At 38.3% G+C, this 25,902-nt stretch overlaps 1 protein-coding gene across 3 annotated transcripts in view; it reads right to left on the bottom strand.

Moving 5' to 3' along the window:
• Positions 1-19,582, bottom strand: part of LOC114646056 (cingulin) — a 157,441-nt gene extending 137,859 nt beyond the window's left edge. For all 3 annotated transcript variants that reach the window (XM_028794039.2, XM_028794038.2, XM_051923270.1), the window contains exon 1: positions 19,424-19,582. The gene's annotated coding sequence lies outside the window, so the exon portion shown is untranslated. The remainder of the gene's footprint in view (positions 1-19,423) is intronic.
• Between the last annotated feature and the right edge of the window lie 6,320 nt (positions 19,583-25,902).

Here is a 25,902-nt window from a genome sequence, read left to right as displayed (position 1 = left end):
TATTTTTCCATGTGACTTTGTTAACGAATCCCCATTGAAGAATTTATTGGTAACACAACATACAATCTGCATGCCAAAATGAGTGAAATAACAAAAAACAAAGTAGCATTTATCAATACCATTTCAACAAAGTTTACTGTCTGCTGTCAATCGCAGAGCACGCAGGAAAAACAACAATAACATGTAATACACCTGCAAACTTAAAATGCAGATTTCATGACATTGCTGTGTGTAAGGAAACAATGGGCAAGCGGCTGTACGTGCAGGTTTACTGATGTACAGGCCGGCATTTAGCACAGAGCATGCCTTAAATCAAAAGAGAAACAGCATGCAAAGATGCACGAACATGAGGAGATCCATGACAATAACAACTTAGTGTGCCTGCACCAAATCAGAAAAGACAACAGAATTTGACAACAGAAATATTCAGCCCTCTTGTTGAAATTCACCATTTAGAATACATAGCCACTGTGTCAGCTACGCCATGTACTTAGAAATACTTAAACATACGTGTTTCCAAGTCTGATGTTATTTTTCCGTGCATCTCTTGAACTCAGCGCGGCCACATGAAGTGTATAAACCAGCCTTTGAGTGAAATGCGGCTCATGGATATCCAAGGAGGAACTCATAACAACACATAAATTAACAGCACATCCAATGCACAATAAAAACTAAAAAAGAACTTTGCACCTGTTACAATATAATTAGTTTAAAGTTCCAATAATATCGTTTGCCACAGGCAAACTAAGTAGAAAGGATAATCGGCAAAGCCTATTTTTGGTCGCATTTGCAACAATTTTAGTCACAGTCTGGAGCCCAGAGATGTGCGACACTCGCTATATAGAAAACAATAAAACTGTACATCCAGTGTCATAATGCTACGTGGTGTCCGGTGTCCACAAGAGGGCAGGGATGTCTGATGAACAAAGGCAAGTGGCCGACACAAGATAGTAACATGTACGGCAGGTGCCTTTGCATCTCAGAGTATGCTGTCCACAACAGGACCTGAAGAAAGGCAATAAGATGCACAAAGAAAGAGGGATATAAGGTCTATCCAGTGAACAAAGGCTCATAAATGCACAACACAATTGAAGCAGATGGTCAACAATGCTTACTCCTTATAATCCGAACCATATCTGGCTTTAGGGAATGAGAAAATTTCAGTGGATGTTTGAAGTCATTACACTATTATCCAGAGGGCTCCTTCAGGCGCACATCAAGAAACAGCATTGAAAGTAGTTATCATACTGTGATGTATATTAAATAACTAAAGCCAATGTCACATTATACGTGCAGAATGACTTTCCAGGACAGTTTCACATTTCAAAAGAATCACAAGGTTGCCCTTTTTAGGACAGCCAATAACGTGCTGCCCGATGTAACCAGTTCTGGCTTTATTACTTATTATTTGTAAGTCACATGGGAAGAGCATTTGGTATTGGAATATTTGCAGGAATGTTAACTTTGTAATCCACAATACACAGGTTTATGTTTAAATTAAAATATTCAGCAGTTTGTTCCAGATTCCAATAAACCTCTGAGTAAAGTTGTGCTTCTAGGCTTCTATCTTGAATGCATTTCCTCTTTAATTTTCACTAGCGCACTGAACTGTGTTCAGTAAATCCTCAACTATCTGGATTCTGTTTGATCTGATTTGCTTATCCACTATTATAAAAGTGCAATCGCACCTATTTGCAGATAAGGTCCTTGTTGCAAACCGTAGGATATGGGATGGGATAAGGACAGACATCAGGGTGTTATATTCATGGCCATATGCAGCAGAAAAAACAATTCCAAGAGGCCTATCATGCACCAGCGAAGTGTAATGCCTTAGATGTCGGAGTTGCACACTTGCATCACTGAATGGATTTTTGTGCTTCTAACTGCCGCTGAGACGCATGGGTAAGTTGTCGAACCTCTATGTGCAGGTCACAAGCTAGCACTGATTAAGTACCTGACCTAGAAGACGATTGAACTTGACTATAGAGGAAGTAAAAGTTGTAACAAGGTTTCCATAGATTAACCTGGAAGGCTCATTATTGAGTATCAAGGAAGGCTCAATATTGAGTATCAAAGTGTGCGAACGAAGGGATGACATTCCACTGGAACCAGCCCCACCTTACACATAGGATCAATGCTTCAGTAACTGCGCTTTCCAGATTTGATGGGTTTTTCACTAATGCAGCCCTCATGAATAACGAGAAATTACTAATTTTTTTTGTTTACTGCTGGATTCTGCTGGATTAATTTTACTGATGCCTATGGGAATTTTGAAAACCTGGCCTACAACTCAAAGTAACCTTCTCTGGTCAAGAGCAAGGTGTTTAAGTTTTGTAGCACAGCCAAGTACAACTTACCATATGCATGTTTCCTACACAGTTTTGGAGTGGCTACATCTTTTGTTGTGTGGTATCCAGAACTATTTAATATGGAGTTCTCAAGAACTGGTCTCTCTCTACATTTTTACAATTAAAAGATAATCAAGCATTTTCCTTTTCAAGTGTTTCTCTAAATTGCCTTGAGGGTGAAAATGTTAATGTCAATGTAAATATGTGTATCTATTTTAGAATTTGCTTCCTTTAGGCTATGGATGCTCATCTTTTATTTATGATTAATTTTATTTTTGCATAGCACATTTTGTAGCACATTCCACTTGTCTACATTCAGCTGCATTTACCAAGTGTTTGCCAGGTTTTGAAGATTGTCTTGTTTATTTTTTTTAACTGCTTTTGCTACCTTCTCAGTATTATGCTACAGTATGTTGTCAATTTTAGTGTAATTCGCAATTTTCACAAGTTTACTCACTATAGCATAATTAAATGTCATTAAAATAACTTAACAGTTAGTAATGATCCCTGAGGGACTCAACTAATGACCTTACCTCATATGACACATTTTCTTGTTTGTACTCTTAATGTTTATTGTTTCTTTCTGGTCTGTACTTTTCTGCATGAAAAGTCTAGTGGGGCCACATGGGCCTGGGCGAGAGACACTGCAAAGGTGTGCATGAGCAGTCAGAAGGGGCACAGCCATAAAAGGAGCTGTACAAGGTGTGCGTTTGTGAAGGAATATGAGAGAGAGAGAGAGAGAGATGAGCAGGCACTTAAATAGAAGCACTTTTGAGCTCTGTCCTTGTGCTTAGATCCACTGGCCAGGGAATGTGGCCACCGATGATCAAGGGAAAGATCCCGGTGTACACAAAGCTGGAGGAAGGAAACACAGATGGTGTTGCCTCTAACCCAAAGTCAGTACTGTGAAATGAAATTGGGACTGTGAATATGCAGGCAGGGGATACGACAGAGAAAGACTTTCAGAGCTGAATGTAAGGAACCACAGAAGACCAAATTATCATTTAACAGAGTGACAGAGAAATGTTGCATTTCACAATAGATAAGGCTAACAGCTTTATTAATGATAAAAAGTCAACCACACAATGTCATTAAAAAAATAAATAAATACACACAAACTGAGACATTTCCACTTGTGTTCACTGCGGTCTTTCCTAGTTCACATATATGCACTGTGGGAACTGCCAGTGGTCAGCCACAAACCAGTGACGTGTACTCCACAGAGGTGATCAGAATCAGCTTCTTAACACTTTGAGCAAGGTGGTACTCTTTCATTTAGTTAGTCTACATGCACACAAAGGCAGAAGAAACCTGGTTTCTTAGAAATCTGCAAGTAATCTTTTGGAGTTTTTCCATTGGCAAAATGATACGACATTAAACTGTGCAAAAAAAAAAAAAGCCATCATCAGCCACGTGAATCCAAAACCAAGCATGAACAAGCACAATTTGTTTTTTATAAATACATTTAGTCCTTCATGTGCTCTGAAGTAAATAACATTTAGCCCCTTTCCATATCCATGACCTGAGCCATCACTGACTTGTGGTATGAACACTGGCTGCTACATCACTGTTTCAACATGGCTATAGCAAGTAGCTGAATTAAAGGTAAACTGATAGTTTGTTGATATGTTTCTGTTACTGGATTGCATGCAACACACTGCTTTTAAGCACCTCATGAGCTAAGATGCTGCAGGTTCAGAGCTTGTGCCCAGCATTTACCACACTGCAAAGGTCCACATTGGAATGGATTTTGGTGTATCCTACCTACTTTGTGACAAGATATCTATCATTGGTAATTGTACTGTATGATAAAATATTATTTTAACATTAACTTTAAATACTTAACATAGAAAGCAGAAACACAAGTAAATATTCAAAAAATTCCAACTTCTGTTAAATAGGAAAAGTGCTAAATCGTACTGTACATAAGTAATTGACATGATTCATGATAATGATGACTACTCAAAAACAGCAAGATGTTTAAGTTCATGCAACCTTCAAAGCTAAGTCAACAAAAGAACACAACCACCAGATTGTTTTTACCCAACATTTACATACTTTCTTTACTCCAGTTTGCTATTCGTTCCTACTTAAAAGATGCCAACAATTATTACACTTCTTGAGAAAGGCAGGATGACCTGCTTCAACAATTACCGTCTAGAAGCACACCTTTTTAGAATGTTTTCTTACAGGTAGTCTTAGAGTTTCCATAACTGATGCAACATCTTATTTCACCTATTTGGTGTCTTGTGGCAGGCAGTGTGGGGCAGTGATTAAGGATTGGACTTCAAACCATGCGGTTGAGGTTTCAAATCTCCACCCACTGACACTGTGTGACCATGAGCAAGTCAATTCATCTGCCTGTACTCCAATTGGAAAAACAAAAGAAATGTAACCAATTGTATCTCAAATATTGTAAGTTGCTCTGGCTAAAAGCGTCGGCCAAATAAATACATGTAAATTGTGTCATCAGTAATTGTGACCTATTGAGCCTAAAGGGAATAATGGAATATGCTTACTAAAGATTTATTTATTTCTCTTCTCGTTAGGTAGCAGATGTATTGGCAGCTTTGGAAACAATCCGAAGTGCTCATTTTTAGAAGCAGACATCCAGTTTTTACAACATTAATCATACACATATCGTTACAGCTTTTGCAAGCACAGTTGCCAAGGAGTGGTGGAGTTTACCAGCTTTCGCTAATATAATGTAAAGGTCATCTCTGCTAGGCTTAGTATCTCATTTGGCAGGGAACGGGGGCACATTATAAAGCACACTGAAGTTCTAGAATTAAAGAAATGAATTAATTCACCTTGTTCAATTCAGCTTAAAGAAAGTCACAGTAATTAAATCCAAGGAAAATGGTTGTTGTTAGTAGTAGTAGTGATAACTGTCACACTACATAGCACAGTGAAATTCTCACTTGTGTGTCCACCAAAATGCAACATGACACCACAAGAATGTATTAAAATACAGAATTTCATTAAATTTAATAAAACAAATTAGCTTACCTTTCCACTATGAGCTAAACTAAAAAAACCTAAAGAATCAAATGATCTTTTGTTACTTCTAGCGGTTATGTTCTATTTTTTTTCATGTTTACAATATTATACTTGTAAGGGTTTAAAAAAATCCAATTTAAATAATCAATATTTGCACTGCTGAGTTTCTAAGGCTAAACTTACTGATTCAGCAGATAAAAAAGCACAAGGAAGTTAGTAGCTAGATAAGGCAATCATTTTGTTTACTTCTGTTTAGACCTGGTACTTTTCCAATTTTCTTCTTGTCAACATCATCTGCTGATAATTATTGTCCTGGCTCCAAGGAAAACGTTTAATCACTTGTGAAAGCACAATTGACCAAAAATGGTGCAATTATGAGAGGTATCAAGAAGCCTCTGAGTTAAGAGAGTGATGTTTGAATTCATTGTTCTGTGAAGAGTTCTATATTGGATGCTAATTTGTAAGCTTCTCCTTGCTTTGTCTATAACTAATCATTGTCTAAGTTTAATGTACATAGGATTCTCAAAAATAGATCATGCCATTCAAGGTTATGGGTGCTGAAGCCTTTTAAAGCAGCAGTGAGTGTAAAGCAGGAAACAGACCTTCTCACACAAACATCCATCCACTTCCTCACTCACATGGGCTACTTTGGTTTGACCAATTATCTTAATCTGCGCATCTTTGGGGATATGCGAGATAAAAATTGAGTTTCCAGAGGAAAACCACAGAGACAACAACTGAACATGGAATTTGAATCCAGAATGTGAGATGGCACAGCTACCTGCTGTACCATAATGCCACCCAATATTTAATATATTTCAGAAACAAGCATTGGCCAGTTTCTCAATGGAGTACATCTGACTTGCAAGGGTTTACTCTTTTTTGCCCCTTTAAAAAAAAAAAAAAAAAAAAAAAGTTCAAGGGAAAAAAAATACAGATAGACATGTATATTTTTTCCATAACTAATTTAAGTCAACCAGCATTCTCAAAATCATTAAAGAAAAAACTTACAAGGGTTTAAAGTTTTGCACTGGGAAAGATTTAAATTTCTTATAAAGGAGAAACTCTTCATTAAACAACTGGCGAGGTTAACAAGTGCAGTCAATAACAGTAAAATGAAGGCAAATAAAATCAGTAACAATAATATATTTCTTTCTAGAATTTTATATTTTTATTACCATAACATATATTATTTTAAGCACTGTCCACAAGGAAGTACAACAAATTAAAAGTCTAAACAGCTAGAATTATGAAACAAACCGTGACTCACCCTACCACCTCCAGTGATGAGTCTGTTTAGACAACACAATAATAAAAACATCACTAAAAATTAAAAAAGCCATATAAAAAGGCTTGATGATCACATAGATTCAAGTCTGGAAACAAAACTATAGAACTCACACTAAATAACCTTGGTGGAAAGATCTACAATTACAAACTGATTCAGACATCAATACTCCATAAAGCTAACACATTAATTTAAAACAGATGAAAGTGTCAATATCACCCAGAAAGCTTAGATATTACTTGATCCATTCATTCTTTTTTCTCTGTGTAGACAGGATGGTAGTAAACAGGCAGCATATCCTTGCAATAATGATTGCAAAGCATCAAGTATCGCAGGATGTCAAGCGGACACCTAAACGGTACAAATTTCAAGCAAATGTAGGGTCTCAGAGGATGTCAGGGGACGGACTGATGACTGCAGAGGCAATTAAAGAGGAAAACATACAGAACCTACCAAGAAGGAAATATAGCCTTTTATCCAAACAGAGTCCAAGCAAAGGTACACCAAGCATTTGCTGTACCAGTCTAAATGTTGGTGTCACATTTCTAAATAAAAGACTTTATTAAAAAGTTTCACCTTTCCTCTTATCATTATCATGTTAAACCTTGCACTACTTCTGATTATCTTAAGTTGTACTGAAGCAGTGGTCCTATTAGTCACATCCTGTAACTCGCATCAAAATTAAAATTGGATTTGCATATTTGCCCTATGTATTGATATCTAAAAGTGATCTTACACAGAGATCTTAAATCACCAGTTTTCCAAACTTACCATATTCAAAAACATACTAGGCCTCTTCAAACAAAATGATACACTAAAGCAGCTCACACTTTAAGAATTCTGGTATTACAGCACATATTGTGCATGTCATTACAATACAAACCCAAGCATGCTGTTAATGACCATGTGAAAATGAAAAGCATGACAATGAAGAAAAAAAATATACCTGACTCCTAAACAGTTTAGCTGTCACTCCTGATGTACTAGTTTTTCCAATTATATCTTCATTTCAAGCAGATATGATTAAAAAATACTCTCACCTCCAGCTTCATTCTACTGTGACAAAATAAATTGCAGCTCAGGCTTAAAGCTGCAAGATAAGCAAATTCATTTCTGTACCAAGTCCAAATGTCTTCCCCTCTTTCTTCGGAGGATAGCCAAATCACTGGTGCAAAGAATTCAGACTGAACACTCTAAGCAAACCAAGTGTATTTTTTTTTAAATTTTTTTAAGGACCAAGGTTAAGAGGAAACAAGGACACCCCGCTGTCATAGACTAGACACTGCTGATAAAACAGTACATGAGTTCCAGAGACTGCAGGTCAAAACATTTCTAAGCATGGACAAAAGCAATCAGATAGAGTTTAAGAAGTTAACCTCTGCTGGAAATGTCAAGACATCACCTTTGTCACTGTGGGGTGCCAAAATCTCTACTCTTTACATCAGACGTGGAATACTTATAGTTTGGCTTCTTTCAGTTGCTCCTTGAAAGCGAGACCTATACTGAACAAAAATCCATTAACCTCCATTTAAAAGGGCAGAAGTCTAAAACTTTCTTTCCTTGTATTCTTTCCTAGTCAAAACCATTATTACAACAGGCTTCCCTAGAGCTCCAACACTTTAAAGGTTGTTTTTTTTTTTTTTTGATTAATTCACATATGGAAGCTCCACTAAAACTACTCATTGTAAACAGATAACCAAATTAGTATCCCTCTACTCCAGTGTTTCTTATCCTATGAGACATGTTTGTGATGGGTCACCACGTAATTGTGTAGTAAAATTAGCAGAGTTTCTCCAAGTGCAAATACTGTGGCAAATTATACACTGCCCTCTATTTACAGTACTATAATATTTAAGAAAAGTCATCAATGGGGCCGAAAGAGAGGAAGAAATTCTCGGATCAAGGAATGCTGATGATATGACTATTTATCCTGTATACAAAACAATGATGTTGATGTATCACAGGGAGCTGTCATTTCTATGGAACAAAACTATAAAAAAAATATTCCCCACAACACCATCTACCACTCTCACAACCAGTGAAACAATCAAACTGAGATGACCAATAAGCAAAGACAGAAATAAGGAAGGGAGAGAGAAATGACAGATGAACTTCTGTGGTGAATGGGCTGCGGCACTAGTCTGAAATTTTGGGAGCAGCACAACAATGTGACCATTTTAGTGTGTCATGAAGGGCAAGTGAACAGAGTTGGGGTATATATGATATATACTAAAAGCGGTTTCAGAGGCTATGGACAACATTGTGTGTTCACTGTTAAGGCATACACTGAATCTATGTCTTCAACAAAGGTCCACAAAAGAGTTTTCATGAAGTTTAAAGTGCCTTGGCAAGGAAGAATTTCTTCACTGTTTTAAACTGGTTAAAGAAACGTTAGTCTACTGTAAAAGGTCGTGTTTGTTGGATCACTGAGAACTGTAAGAATACCAGAAAAGATCCAAAGATTGAGAGAAGCTGTAGGCATATAAAGCACAATGTCAGTCAGCGTATTCAACATTTCAAAGTTCACCAAATTATTCATTAACATTTATCCTTTAGCTAATTATTTTTACACAGTTTACTAAATTGTTCAATGAAAAGCAGCTGAACAAATCGCAAACACATTTAGAAAAACGTATTATTAATGGTGGAGTTCATTTCAATTTTTTTAAATAATGTTATTTAAGAAAACTTAAATAAACTGCAACAAATAATTGTTTTTTGACTACTTAATTTCTTACTTGGGGCCATGAATCAAGTAACCAAGTTAAGTTATTAATTGTAGTATACTTTCAAATATCATCATTACCTTGCACTGTACTGTACTGTACTCCAGAAATGTGTTTCTCTCAGCTTAACTAAAGCTTACACTGGAAGTGATATGCCTCAATAATCTATTTGTTATTTTGAGTGATATTAAAGGTTTTATTAACAATATATTTTCTATTTCCATGTTACTGTAATATTTACATGATATGTATGCTTGAAAGGAGAAAAAATGTTTACAGTTTATTATTTGGATGTTATTTGTCGATTTATAATTCCAATATCATTAGAATAGTAATCCTCTTCTAGGGTCCCAGTATGGTATCAATTTCTTATTTAGGTCCCGAGATTAAAAAGTTTCAGAACCCCTGGACTACACTGAAAGGTTAGTCGCAAGCATATCTACTCTTACTAGCTCTGCTACTTGTCGAAGAGGGGTGAAATCTAAATAATCAATGTAGACATCATGTTTTTTATTTGATACATGAGTTGTATATTTGGTCTGGTATAATAAGAGGCATCGGATTCCTTTCCCTCACGGCAGCCTTTTCTTCTTCAGACACAGCTACCTATTTTTGCCTCTTCCTTTCTGTGCTGCTCATCAAACTGTCCACTCTTATGGTAAGTGTTTTGTTAGGAAGATGCAGCAGTGTTTGCTACTGCATTGGCCTGCGACTAGCCTAGTCACATCGGGGCTGTGGTTTCCTGGTGTAACCGCTGATTTATCATTATTCATTCACATCACTTAAGTGGATACAACAAAGTAACAACCACAGTGGTGTTGCCAGTGTATTACATCAGTGAACAGAATAGCCTGATAAGACGAATTTTCCTAATTTTGGAATCTAAGTTGGTATTATCAGTTTAAATTTTATTGACCATTCTCCATTTTTGCCTATTTTTAAAATTTTCTTCCTTATCCTAGTGACCATACAGACATACAGATACACTGACACACACAGATGTTTGTCATTTTATTAAGGTGGACTAAAAAGAGCAAACGCCATGTTTGATGAAAAAGGGTTACTGTATCAAACTGTAGTTAGGATATAGCGGGTTGGTTAATGGATGGATGAATCAAACTGGCCATATTTTCTAAGTTTGTTATACGCCCTCTATTCGTCACTTTCTTTTTTTTAAATTACCATATACAACTTCACTTTCCAAAGAAAGGATCCTGAACAAATAATAGAAAACCATTATCAAAGATGCTATTCCTGAGTTTTTGGGCTACTTCCACTTTGTTTATTGTCACAACTGGTCCACAGATGATACCATATCTCTTACTCTTCATACAATACTGGAAAATGTACATAATAAAATCTGCTATGCCAGAGTACCTCTAGACTGCAGCTTAGCATTTAACACTAGTCCATCCACGAGACAAATCATTGTAATCCTATAATTGAAAATTAGTGCCACCGCTGTAATTCAATTTTGGACCTCCTAACTGACAGTCTTCAACATGTGTGGATTGGTAGCATCACTTCCACCACACTAGTCCTTGTTCAACTATGACTGTATGGCCAGACATAACTCCAACATAACCATTAAACTTTCTGATGACACCATCATGGCAAGCCTGATTACAAGTAATTAAGAAGTTACTTCCAGCGAGAAGCAAAAGGTTCATCCTTAATGTCAACAAAGCCTAAGAGCTCATCAGACACTTCAGAAACAGAGTACAGACTATACTGCCGATTATAACCTGTGACATACTATGGACAGGATAAGGTCATATACAACACTTTCTGAATTAGAAAGTAAAACAGTATTACTAAAGGCCTTAGCCATCCTGCCGTATCACTTTTCTTCCTCCTCCACTCTAGTAAATAGTACAGAACCATTAGTGATTCAAAGAGTTATTTTTTTTTTCTCCCCAAACTACTCAAAAGCTGCTCATACTAATAACTAGATACCTCGATATGAGTATCTCGTCATCTGCTGTAGTTACTCTAATACTCATTGTGTGCAGTTTGCATTATATTAGTCCTTAGTTGACATGCACGTAAGAATCCCACTGTACTTGGTACACAACAAAAGTTAGCCAACCTTTTCTTTCATTCAACATGTTTTCAAACAGAGCAGTAGCACTTCCTTAATTTTTAATAAAAATATTAACGTTTGTGATCACACACACAAGAAGAATGCAACTGCAACATGCTTTGCAAGTATTAATAAACAACATTGTAAATTCTGAGTTGACAGATTAAGTAAATTGACCCATATTTTACTTTTATAAACTCAACAAGATAAACATGTTGACAGCCTTTTTGACATTTCTTATTTTACTTTGTCCATTCACCTGACCATTTATTTTTAGGCTTAGTTCAGTGAAGTTCAGAGTTCTGAATCTACCATAGGCTTAGAGCAGAAACCAGCACCGAATTGCAAGCACATTAACACTTACACAGATGTGACCAATTTTGAAATGCATTTGGGAGAAAACCCATGTGAACAAGGAAGAAAACAAAAAAAATGTTCATGCTCAAAACAGGAGATGGTCAAGCCAGATCTGGAGATGAGATTTTCGGTGCTATAAGGCTGCTGCAGCTCTAACCAAAGAACCACAATGTTTGCATATTAAGGTCCAAATTCTCCTCAATAGCATCAGTCACTTCTGATGAGCAGCATCTCTTGGGAGAAATTAAATGACTATTTCCTACTCTCATTCTGCAGAGTCAGGCATTACAAAAAGTATATATTTTGTATTTCTGAGACACTCATCACTGACGTGGGTGTTTGTTGAAATCAGTGCACTTCAACTTATCAACTTTCATGATAAACACACAAAACTGCAAACACTGAATTTGCTGTTGCCTATGATGCCATCATTGGAAGCTGTGACAGCTCATGAATGAGTGTGTAAGAGAGGGAAAAACAGTGAAGAGTTCAGACTGATAAGCAAGCGATTCATAACATAATGAGATCTAAACATTAAAAAAAACATGACAGCAAACATCTTTCTGAATTTCAAAAAGAAAAATATTTAAAATTGTTTAGGCCTTTTCAAGATGGCAGGAGAAGAACAGGCCCTAAAAACCTAAAGTACAAATTTGATCAATTATATTATTTGCTCATTATTAAAAAATATAGATGGAATGAACAGTGGCTTGATTTATGAAATGGCTACCACTGCTGCCACTCACCTTCAGGAAACTGAATCCTGGCTCAGCTGCCTACTATGAAGAGATTGTATGTCTGCCTTGGATTTCTCTAGGTACTGTACATCTCATTACCTTGCACATCAGGAAGACTCCTGTATTATGTGCTGTTGCAGGGTACATTCAAACCTACACTCTCATGCACCAATATGGGCAGTCCACTTCTTAAGACACAAAGTACATGTTCACATTTTGTCTGGTGCAACAACTTCAAGCGTATATGCAGTATTAGTTGAAATTATTCATTTTGAACTTCCTTTATATATAATTCATGCTGCTGAACATATGAAATTATTTAACAACTTACATTCACTGTTGGGCCTCTGGTTAAGGGCTGCTTTGCTATATAAACTGAAAAATTACTTAACACATATCTTGGAATTCACTCAGATTTTTTTGGCTAAATGCCACACATTGTGCTACCAATGCTGTCTTGCAATCTACTACAGCTAGGAGTTCATTAAGTGAAGTCAAGCACGAGTAAATCTGACCTCTCGCACTTTTAGCAAAGGAATTCCCATTGCATTTTTCCAACATGTACTCTCAAGGCAGCAAGAGAAAATTAAATTATGATTAAGATTTTTTTGGTCTCCAAACCCGTATACAGTCATATGAAAAAGTTTCTGTTAAACAGTTGCTGGGTTTAACAGCAACTGTTTAACAGCCAGTATTTTACATTTGATTTAATTTCATACAACTAAATACTGCTTCACTAAAAATCTTTGTTCGGAAAACACCCCAGTACTCAGATATTCCTAGGAAATGGAAGACATACCACCATTACCTTTTTTGTTGAAAGCATAGTAAATTATTATGCAGGCAGAGATGGGTTCCCAAACTTTTTCATATGACTGTAATCAATCGGTGTTTAAAGTAGATACGTTGTCATTTTTATTGTACTCATTAAGTCTACTAAACATCATGTTCTATGTTTTTAAAAAAATTTTCACACTAGAATCTCATGATTTCCCAATTGAAGCAGCCCAGGAACTCACTGGAATTTGCTCGTTCATAAATAACAGTTCCTGGCAAGGGGGGGCGGCAGATCTAGAGAGGAACCTAAAAGAGCCTATGACCACTGATATCCCAGATGTTTGTTTCTGCGTAAACTATTCATGAGAGCATAAAAAGTCAAGATCTGCTTTTGTTTTATCATTAATTTCTTTTTTTTGCACAGTCACAAAAATGACATGAACAACACAATGGATGGTAAGGAGAAAAATGGCAGAGCCAAGAGTGAAGTACAGCAAGGATTTAAAGACATATGGTACTTAATTTTTACAGTTTCTCAAGGTAACCTGAAACTAATTTCCCTAAATTGCTACACATGTACAGTTTTCTTACCGCCTTTCAGCCACCTGGGCACACCTTTCTTTTTACTTCTGGTAAACGGTAGCTGTGAAACAGGTGGCAAATGGTCTCATGTGGCTTTAGCAATGTTTAACAATTTCCTATTTGGCTCTATTGAAAGGCAGCACTCCCACAGCTAACTTCGACAAAAACAAAAAATCTTATAATGATTACGTTAATAGTGGATGCCCATACAACACCACCCAAGAACTTTGATGACAGTCTCACCAGTGTGAACATCATCGCATCTTATATATGAGCATCGCTTTTCTTGTGCTTGTCCCAGAAATTTTAGAGCTTTGTACACACATAAGCTGACCTGGTAAATTTCTTTGAATTAAACTAGTTCGTCATCTATGAAGTTGTTAGATAGAATTTCTCAGGATAATTGCTTTAGGCATTAAGCCCATGACCCTGCAATTTCCCAGGAACTTTCAGTACAGCCTGCATTTGTGCCAGAGATTTAAGACAAATCCACAAAAGGGAAAAGAGAAAAAAATAAATACATAAATTGACAATATGCCAAACTATTATAAGTCCCAACAAAGATCATCACTGTTTTGGTCCTTGAGACAATCTTGATTGCTAAATAGTCCATATTCAATAAAATGTAATTGGAAGGGTATGTACATACACAATAGCCAAAATATCCACTATGCCTCAATTTTCTGTGTCTACATACTTCCATTTCTGAATTGAGTTATTTTAGCTCCTTAAAGACTGAACTACCCATTACAGACAACACATCCAGTAAATGTCACCATTTCTCAAAATAAAACAGGCAGAAAAATACTTACTGCAGGAGACTCCAACCACCTGAGAGATACACTGATGATGGTAACTAGAGAAATACAGTTAACTTCAAAAGAGGCTATTTTTTTTTTAAAGAGTATTTTTCATGTCAGTTTTGTGTATATGTCTCTAACACTAGTAACATTTACTATCCTTATCATACTTCAGTAAAACAAAATATACTGCTATGCAATGTCATTAACAATGCTATTTGTGAGACAATGAGTGAGATGCAGTCTACCCATTCTTTGACTCACTTCTTCGAGTTCAGGTGATGGAAATCTAAAACATATCCGGACAGCAACAGATTACAAGGTAGGAACCAACCCTGGATAGGGTGCCATCCTATGTTGGGCACACCGCTGTTTGTTAGGCTCAAGGACTGTGTCTCCGATAAAGATGTGAGCAACAAAGGAGCGCCACACAAGAACAGTCCTGTCTTGTTTTCTCTTCACTCTTTAGACCTTAGACATGTCACTTGCAGAATTTTACTGATGATTCTGTATTTATGGGGTGTATTGATAAGGGGGATGTGGTAGAGTACAGAAGTCAGGAGTATAAATTTGATTCTTGGAGCAAAGAAAATTGTCTGCATCTTAACATCAACAAAACCAGGGAACTGGTTAGTATGTTTTGCCATACCAATGAGCCTTTCCACCTGTTCGGTGGAGGTGGTGCAATGCTACAAGTGCTTGGGGGTACACATCAATGACAGGCTGGACTGGTCTCGTAACACAAAGGAACTACAAAAGAAAGGACAGAGTAGACTCTCTTCTTAGGAGACTGCATAAATTTAATGTGGTAGAGACATCCTTTACATATTCTACGACTCTGTGATGGCCAGTATGATTTTCTATGCTGTGGTATGCTGGGCTGGAAACATCACTTCAAAGGAGGACCACTGAATCAATAATCTAATTAAAAACTCAGGCTCAGTTATGGTACACACTCAGGACCTGCAGGAGGTAGTAGAGGAGGAGAGAATGAAGGCAAAACTGATGCCCATTCAATGCTGCACATGCTCTCTATAACAAACTTATACTGAGGAGTTTCAGCCAACAAATTATTCAGCAAAAGTGTATCAAGAAACACTACTGGGGCTCCTTTATACCTATGACAACATGCCTTTATAATGCCTTCCTGTGATCATGACTAATATTTTTTTTTTTATTTTTAGCCATGTCAGATGTTTTATTTATTTTTTTTCTTTTTGGTCATTCTGGTGTGTATTTGAGAGGACAGTTGTTCTTGGTCATAATACAATACAGTAATATGCATTTATTTATTGACCTTAAGTAAAAAGCTAAAGTTTTCCCTCTTTACAATAAAGTGCTGGCCATCTATCAATCATTCAAAGAGATGTGAAGCAAAATTATGCTTTTTATTGGCTACTTGAGTAGATTTGCATATGCTGGCTTTCAAGGTACCTCAGGCCTCTTCTTCAGACAAAGTGTGAACATACATATATAATAATGTCTATCATTCAAATTAATTAATCTCCAATTAACCTAAAACACGCTCCTTTGAGATGTGGAGGAACAGTCAAGCATTCAGAGGAAAACAGACGAAGACATCAGGAGATTGTGCTGACTTCATGCAGACAGTGGCCTGGCCAGAATTTGGTCCAGTCTTCTGGAGCTATGAGGCAAAAGCACTAACCATTTTCCCACAATATTGCTTAGACTTAGATTACTTAGACTACTTGTCCTCACAGGTGGCGCAGTGGTAGTGCTGCTGCTTTGCAGTAAGGAGACTGTGGAAGATTGTGGGTTCGCTTCCCAGTTCCTCCCTGTGTGGATAGCGCTTTGAGTACTGAGAAAAGCGCTATATAAATGTAATGAATTATTATTATTATTATTAGACATTAAGACATCTTGGGCATTTCCACCTTTCTCTACCCATGGAAACCTAAGAAATGATCAATTGATCAACTTTCAGATATCTCATATTCCTCCCCAATTTTGATCTTTACCAGTGCGCCTTTGTTTTGTGTTCCTTATTTAATTGGTTGTTTCCTCCCTCTTCACTCACTTCATGGGTCTTCATTGAAACTAATCTATCTATGCAGCAGCATCCGTTAGATGTTTTTTCAGTCGGCACCAAATGAAGTCTAGCTCCGACAAATTAGGTTTTATTATTTTATATGCTACACAGATTAAGAAAGATGAGGCACAATTACATTTTGTGCAGAAATGGTCTTCTCTCTCTCATAATAAAGCAGTTAATATTGGTGGGTGTCCCATCCCATATCCATGCGGGTTTTCTTTGGGTATGTATACACTCAGTGATCTTTATGGCAAGTTAACGGTTTTTTATTTGATGGTCTTTCCTCTAAATTTTCATTACCTTCCTGCACTTTTTTCTTTTACATACAGCACAGGTCAGTCCTCAAAACATGCGCCATCTCTCTCTCTCTCTAGTGCCTAGTTTCTTATTTCATATGTTTTGGTCCTGCTTCCTGATATATCATTATACATCATCGTTTGCACCCATTTTGTATGTCTTTATTCCTTGTTCAACATAGTTTTTTTTTTTGTACTTTTTGATTTTTCATCATACTACTTTTCAGCCTCTAATCATGAATTCAGCAAGTTCCTCAGCTGCTAAGATCCTCCTGGCATTTCCCAGGAAAAAGCAAACCAGTGTGTTGTTGATTCCTGGTGGAACTTCTTATACAATTTTTTTTCTTTTAGAACTTTGGGCAACTCATATTAATTTCCCTTCTCCATCTGCTATATCATCTAAAGAAAAAGGAGCTGCACTTACTAAAAATGAAAGCTTTTTTTTTGTAATCTGGATGTTGTGAGTGGAGTCTGGGGTTGTTTGTTAGTGTGCCCAATTAAAGGTTGGATCCCACCTCATACCCAATGCTGCTGGGAAAAACACCAGCTCCCTGCAACCTTGAAAAGGATAAGCAGTTAGAAAACAGATGGCATTTTTTTAACCATGCATAAAAAAGGAACTGGAGTTGGATCATGCATCAAAAAATCCATCATCACATATATGGACATCTACAGCACACTACTACTTCGTTGAAAGCTTTACTACGACTACACCGCCAATAAACTAACAATTTAAAATCTCCACAGTAAGGTAGCCCCCGTACAGCGCATCAATGCGCTTTGCTTAAAAAAAAAAATGTCGGTAATATTTTATTGCCCTTCTGATCCGGTGTGCACGTCTCCAAGGAAACTGGATTTCACAAGAGAGCGGAATTTTGTCTAGCACATTTTAATATGTCAATCGCGTTTACCGAAACTGATATTGCAATTTGCTTGAACGCGGCTTTGACTGTCAACTTCATAGTGACGTTTGTAATAAAGAAACCCAGTTCGATTCTTACCAGAGGCTCGACAAATCGGCAAAATCCGCACTGTAAGGCATGGTCCAACAAAAGTGCTTGGTTCTTATGTTTTACCCATTTATCTATCCTCAGATAACCACCCCACCCCACCACAATATGACATATTAAAACGAAACAGCGCCGTTTGTCACTTCAGAAAATAACGCACGCATCGCCTTCTCCAAATTTGCATTAAAATAATCCCGACTGTAACGCGCTTCAGGACTTTGGGACTAGTCACCACAACCTTATCTCTTTCTACACAATATAAACAGAATATGGCTAAGCCCAAAACGGGGGGGGATGGGAGACTGTTTTCCGATCGTGTTACCTGTCCATTGATATCAGGTGGCACCTGTAGTCTTGAGGGAGGGCAGCAGAGGGGTCTTCCGCGCGCAGTAGCGCTCACATAGGCAGGTAAGCAAAAATTACACACGTTAAACCCATTAAACAAAAAAAAACATGCGAGGAATAGAAAAGGCTTACAAACAGAACGAAATCCAAACATGGAGGTAAAGAAGGGAGGGATTCGAAATACACGCGACATATTAATATAAAGCGAACAAGGCGATCACCAGGAAGTCACTGCGCCTTGAGTAGCCTTTACAACGATTATTAAAGTGACCGATGACAGCAATACAGTCTGCATTTCATACAGATGAATGGACAGACTGAGATATAGCTTTTAAAGCGGATTTAGTATTTCATATACAGTATATTAAACTGAAAAACTCTGAATAACTTGCAATGTACTGCGTCAAAATAGTAAGCTCTGGTGTCAACTAACAACTTAATGACTTTCCAGTACGACAAATATTAGGTTCTGCGAATGGGTTTTCGAGCATTTTACAAAAGTTTTAAATGTTTTGTCCACCTAACCATTCAACTTTTAAGTTCACCATACGATAAACGTCCAAGCATTATAAACCTTTAACTAAAACGAAAGCGTAATCTGATTATTGTGATATTTTAACAAGATCAAATACGCACATTTTATGAAGATTCCTTATTTTACACTGGCTTCTCTCTTGCACCCATTGGAATTCAAAAACTAAAAAGAGAACCCGACCGATCGGAATGTAGAAAAGTGTGGTTTACTTTTCTCAACGATCCTATACAAGTCATAAATGAACCCGTAAACTTTAGTTATGTATTTAAAAAGAAAAAACACAGCGCACCATGATCAGTCCAACTACCGGCTGTGCACCTGACCGAAACTACCACTTGCCCTCATCCACTCCCTCATAAACATCGATACCAAGGTGAGCCAGTCTAGCAGTCCTCGCGGCAACACATCAAAAGAAAAATGCTTTTCACCCCGCACTCTTCAGACCCTCCTCCCAACTTTTTTTTACCTCTAATTGAGGTTACGTACCTGAGCACCTACTGAAATGTGGGCTGCTGTTCCTTCTGTCGTGGTTCTTCGTACACTTAACACCTTTAACCTAACAGCTGTCTCTGCTTCCTTCGCTCTGCTCCCGTAACGTGTAAACCTCTCTCCTAAGTGTGATACAATCCCATTCCGCCCCCTCCAATACGATTGGCTTCGCTCTTCCAAACTGGGCGGTTCCCCGCGCACTTACCCAGCCACAGACGTCGAGGGGACTTTTGAGACGTCATTCTATGCCTTATCTGAATGGTCGAATGTTCTGCCAGTCAAAATGATGGTCCTTACGCTTCTTCGCTGTTTTCCAAGGATACTAAACGCTTTTAAGGTGGAAAGAATGAGCTGCTACACATAGGCGTAAACAAATCATCACAAAATGATTTCTTTGTTCTCTTAAAGGAAGTCTGCAGACATTAACCACGTCGTAAGCTTACTGTCAGCTATTTTTTCTGTCCGTACAAGCACTTACAGAGTCGGTGATTCTTTTAAATCAGTATTTATGAACGGTGTCCGTAGAGAGCAGCTGTGGCCTTTGCTGTTGCTTGTTACTCATTCGTAATTCGGTTACTTGTTTTTCAAAGTGTAATTGTTGTTTATTTGTTAGACGCATGTTTTTTTTTTCTTCTCAAGATGTGTCTTATGCTTATAAACTTGAAAATGTATTACAATTACAGCTGGTTTTGTGCAGATTAATTTGTGTATTCTAGTTTTGGTCATTTGTAGTGTATTACCTATCTTCATTTATTTGCAAACCTTGGTGGTCACCATGAAACAGCACAACACAGCAGCAAGAACTCAAGGTGGATACAGCTATGGATGAGTTGCAAAACGATTAAAGGGGCCACACTCGTTCATTGACATGTGGTCATCTTAAAGTCACCACTTCACCTGACTGTAAAATCTCTTGCTATAGTTAAGGGAGACATGCAGAATTTCTTCATGACCAGAAAAAAGACAAACCACAAATTAAAGGCACCCCATCTTCAATTTAAGATCAGAATCCAAATAAAGCGATAGAGCAGTGCTGCCTTCTGCAACATCTTTCCACTGTTTCTAAACATTTATTTTATGTAGTGCCTTACATAGTGAACATCAGCCTGTAGCAAATTACTTTGAAGTACATACAATTTAAAGGCCACTTAAAGTACCCACTCAAAAGTAGGAATGACATGAATTTGCATCTGTATACTTTAAAATCTATCTATCTATCTATCTATCTATCTATCTATCTATCTATCTATCTATCTATCTATCTATCACCTTAGAAACTAAACTAATACCTCACCTTAACCTTAATTGCAGGGAGCCAATCCTGGCAGGTTAGGACAACTTTGCCAGTTCATGGAAGGGCACACGCGCTCATAAAAGTTCAATTTAGATTGGCCTATCAAACTTTGTAAAACAGTTTTTGCAGATGTAAATAATAGTATATCCTTAAGTGATGGACCTAATTCAGCACATGTTTGTTAGTAGCCTTTCAGCAAATGGTGCTAGTATAGTCTCCAGCGCCAGCCTCATCCGACCCCTCCCAAACAAAATCAATTAACCAGACTCAGAAAATGGAAGGACTACTGACATCTTAAAACACTACTGACATGTTCAGCTAAGAGGCATTTTTAGCATTTCATAGTATCAGGTCCTTGGTTTCCTTTAAGGGTGTTCGGCATGTCAATATATGTATATAAAATTGAAAAAGGGGGTCCATTTTGTTTCCCTTTAAGGGTGTTCGGCATGTCAATATATGTATATAAAATTGAAAAAGGGGGTCCATTTTGTTTCCCTTGGGGTTTCAACTGTGTTGAATTACATACATAACATTGAAGAGTGGCAGGGAGGGTTTTTCCCTTGAGATTTTTAGTGTGTAATGGGGGAATGGTGTGCTATTAAGCACATTGATATGCATATATAACATCAACTACACTGAATAAATACTTAAAGTAAAATAAAAAATGGATGAAAAGATCAGGGCTAGACACAATGGACCATGGTCTTAAGCCTCTGAAGTCCCCCTTCCAATGCCACTGGTTTATATATCAATGGTTATAAAATGAATTACTGTATAGAAGATTTTAATAGATTGCACTTCAAACTGATATTCTGTGAAACTTGTTCAAGATCTCAAGGTAACTGAGTGCTGGGAATTAAATGTGACCTTTGTATTAAGTTCCCCTAGGTTTGAATCTTTAGTTTATGAGATACTGTATCTTAAAATAAATTTCGAATTATCTCAACAGGAAATGAAACATACAGATATAACACAATCAGAATCTTTTTTGGCGGATGGAGTCCCAAGGAGATAAACAGAGCCATGCTGTGAGTGCCATCTTGAATTGTGGTCTCTGTGTTCCTCCATGATACCGGTGGATTAGCCTGTTAAGATAAAGTGGCATTCTTCACTAAGTAGTCAACTGACAGAGTGTTTAGGGAGCTGATTACTTCGTCATTGTAAATATCTGCAGCACATAATGTAGAAAGAGATAAGAAATTAACATTAGTTAATGCTTTATTTTTAAAATATATTAACAACAGAAACAGAGTTTTACTTTAAGTGTTAGTTGATATCTTGTAGGCTAACCTAACTAAGAATGAAGCATTTATTGTGCATTTTTTCTAGTGGAGCAGCATAATTATGGAAAATAATATGTTAATAAGTGATTATCTGTATTGGAATAACATTTAGCCTGTTGGATCCGGTAGCAGGTGTCATCTCTGTCTGCATGTGACCCGTCGTGGATGAAGCAAGTAAATAATGGTGTGTCCCTTATTAGCAAAATGTTGATTAATACTTAGATTTAGCATTGTTTAAACTAAACAAATAAAACTGTAATGCCTTCTGTCTGTCTTTAGATGTTTTTGACTTCATTTGATGTTATTTATCAGTTTTGCACACTAAGAACCTCATTTCAACCCTCAGATTGAATCTTGAATGTTTGTTCCCCAATCTTGTGAAAATAGTTTAATCAATATGCATGAAATTGTGGATATAGGTTGCTGCTGGTCTAACTTAAAATAAAGGCATTTCAAAAATTTCATTGGGGAGGGGTGGAGGGGTGATGTAAGTTAGTGCTAAACCAAAACAGTGTTATCATGACAAAATGATTCCATCGATGGTAATGAATCTGGGATATTGTTATTTACAGGGAAGGCTACATTCAGGGTCAATGATTAAGTAGAAACAGTGAGGATGTTATGGAGGACTAACATAAACATTGCATATCACTCAAAACAACTCTGCCTACATTCACAAAAGTTTGTATTAACATTTTTGTCCAAGCAACTTAAAATATGGGCTTCATGGAGTTTTAAGAATTTCATTAGGGAGTCATAATGGGAACCCGACACGTCAAAAAAGCACACTTTATTCCAAAACAGCAAAGTGGATGTTTATAAAATTCTAAATTTAGATTTCAATGATCCTAACTTAACATACAGAGTTTGTGGATTTTTAGAAGGTTCATCATGAGTAGTGGTTCAATAGCAGGAACATCACAAACACCAATAGTTTTGTCCAGCTTGCATGCTCTACCATTGATTCAATTATTAAGTAAGCCATCCAGTTTTTAACAGCTTAAGCAACTGTTTTTGAAACCAAAGCAATCCAGAAAATACAATGAAGTAGCATTCTTGGTTCTAACCTGGCAAGGAGTTACCATTATTATGGAATCTAATCATACATAAAAGAACAAATTCTCAACCTGTGAAAGCAGAGAAATTAATAGTTATCAGAGGGGTAATGTAGATGACAGATGAGACACTTGTATTTCAGGAATTAATTAAATAAGTGTTAACATTAAAAATCATAGAAAGATTTGCTTTCTTACCTAAATTCATTATAGAGATATGCCCAGGTAATGCTGGATACCTTTGACAGTAGTTAATACAATGAGTTAGTAGGTAACGTGACAGTTCAGTGGATAGTTCTGCTTCCTCACAGATCTAATAGCCTTTCTTCATATCCCATGCCTTTGGGTTATCTGTGAAGACTTTGCACACTCTCTCTGTCTGCATGGCTTGTCCTATGGGGTTTTCCTTTGACATGCCCAAAGATACATGTTAGTTAGGTCAAAGTGACCTGAGAGTATGCGTTTGTGTGTGTGTGTGTGTGCATGTGTATGCGTGCTCTACTTTGTATCCAGTATTAACAATTATTACCTGAACCTAATTTTCAATTTCGTAATTAATTTATAATGCATGTTCTTCCCATTTCTATATGAGTTACTTTGCTAAATATTCAGTTTTCTTCCGGAACATATTCTGTTCTCACACTGCACCCGACCTCCTTGGCCCCTCCCATAGGTGGTGAGCCCATGGGAAGGGGGACCCACGTTGCCTCTTTGGGCTGTGCCCGGCCGAGCCCCATGGGTGCAGGCCCGGCCACCAGGCGCTCGCCATCGAGCCCCACTGGCTGACACGCCTCTGCAACATCGCATGGACATCAGGGACAGTGCCTCTGGATTGGCAGACCGGGGTGGTGGTCCCCCTCTTTAAGAAGGGGGATCGGAGGGTGTGTTCCAACTACAGAGGGATCACACTCCTCAGCCTCCCTGGAAAAGTCTATTCAGGGGTCCTGGAGAGGAGGGTCCATCGGATAGTCGAGCCTCGGATTCAGGAGGAACAGTGTGGTTTTCGTCCTGGTCGCGGAACAGTGGACCAGCTCTATACCCTTAGCAGGGTCCTGGAGGGTGCATGGGAGTTTGCCCAACCAGTCTACATGTGTTTTGTGGACTTAGAAAAGGCATTCGACCGTGTCCCTCGGGGAATCCTGTGGGGGGTACTCCGAGAGTATGGGGTACCGGCCCCCCTGATAAGGGCTGTTCAGTCCCTGTACGATCGGTGCCAGAGCTTGGTCCGCATTGCCGGCAGTAAGTCGAACCCGTTTCCAGTGAGAGTTGGACTCCGCCAGGGCTGCCCTTTGTCACCGATTCTGTTCATAACTTTTATGGACAGAATTTCTAGGCGCAGCCAGGGTGTTGAGGGGGTCCGGTTTGGTGGGCTCAGGATTGGGTCACTGCTTTTTGCAGATGATGTTGTCCTGTTTGCTTCATCAGGCCGTGATCTTCAGCTCTCTCTGGATCGGTTCGCAGCCGAGTGTGAAGCGGCTGGGATGAGAATCAGCACCTCCAAATCCGAGACCATGGTCCTCAGCCGGAAAAGGGTGGAGTGCCCTCTCAGGGTTGGTGGCGAGATCCTGCCCCAAGTGGAGGAGTTCAAGTATCTCGGGGTCTTGTTCACGAGTGAGGGAAGAATGGAGCGTGAGATCGACAGGCGGATCGGTGCGGCATCCGCAGTAATGCGGGCATTGCATCGGTCTGTCGTGGTGAAAAAGGAGCTGAGCCGCAAGGCAAAGCTCTCAATTTACCAGTCGATCTATGTTCCTACCCTCACCTATGGTCATGAGCTATGGGTAGTGACCGAAAGAACGAGATCGCGAATACAAGCGGCTGAAATGAGTTTCCTCCGCAGGGTGTCTGGGCTTTCCCTTAAAGATAGGGTGAGAAGCTCAGTCATCCGGGAGGGGCTCAGAGTAGAGCCGCTGCTCCTTCGCATCGAGAGGAGTCAGATGAGGTGGCTCGGGCATCTGATCAGGATGCCTCCTGAACGCCTTCCTGGTGAGGTGTTCCGGGCACATCCAACCGGGAGGAGGCCCCGGGGAAGACCCAGGACACGCTGGAGGGACTATGTCTCTCGACTGGCCTGGGAACGCCTTGGGATTCTCCCGGAAGAGCTAGAAGAAGTGGCCGGGGAGAGGGAAGTCTGGGCATCTCTGCTCAAGCTGCTGCCCCCGCGACCCGACCTCGGATAAGCGGGAGACAATGGATGGATGGATGGAACATATTCTGTTTAGACTGATGGGAACTCTCTGCCAGCCAAGTAATACTGAATGTAGGTGTATCTGAGAGTGTGCCTACAGTGGACTGACTCTTGTCCAGTCATGAGATGGCTTTCATTACCTCATTTATGCCATTTATTTAGTTATTTATATTACAGTCAACCTATGTTAGTACAATTCGTTAGTCCTATCTCAGGAGGTCACAATAATACACTCCTGAATGATTTAGAGTCACCAAGGTTTGAGTTAGTAAGCGGAAAGTGAAAATACACAGAAGCAGAAGAGGCATGTGCAAACATCTCCCAGATAATAACCTGGCAGGAATAAAACTGAATGGAGCTATGGGGTAACACCATTTATTATTATTATTATTATTATTATTATTATTATTATTATCATCTTTTGCTTCTCATGAACCTGTCCTGGATAAGCAGATTTAGAAGATGGATGATTATTTATCATGGCAGTGTCAGTGTCCCCACCAGGGACCAAAGGTTTAACATAGCACTTTGCAGAGAATATGAATGATTCTCATCAGTCCGATTTTCTGCACATTTTGGCAACTATGTGGTACCCTGGCAGCTCCTGCAGACGTCTGGTCTTGGTGTCTCAAATCCTGCTGATCTCAAACTCCACA

Source organism: Erpetoichthys calabaricus, chromosome 2, assembly GCF_900747795.2.
Source record: "Erpetoichthys calabaricus chromosome 2, fErpCal1.3, whole genome shotgun sequence".
Classification (NCBI taxonomy): Eukaryota; Metazoa; Chordata; class Cladistia; order Polypteriformes; family Polypteridae; genus Erpetoichthys; species Erpetoichthys calabaricus.
The sequence above is the reverse complement of the archived record's forward strand: the minus strand, read 5'-3'. Positions and strand labels throughout refer to the sequence as shown.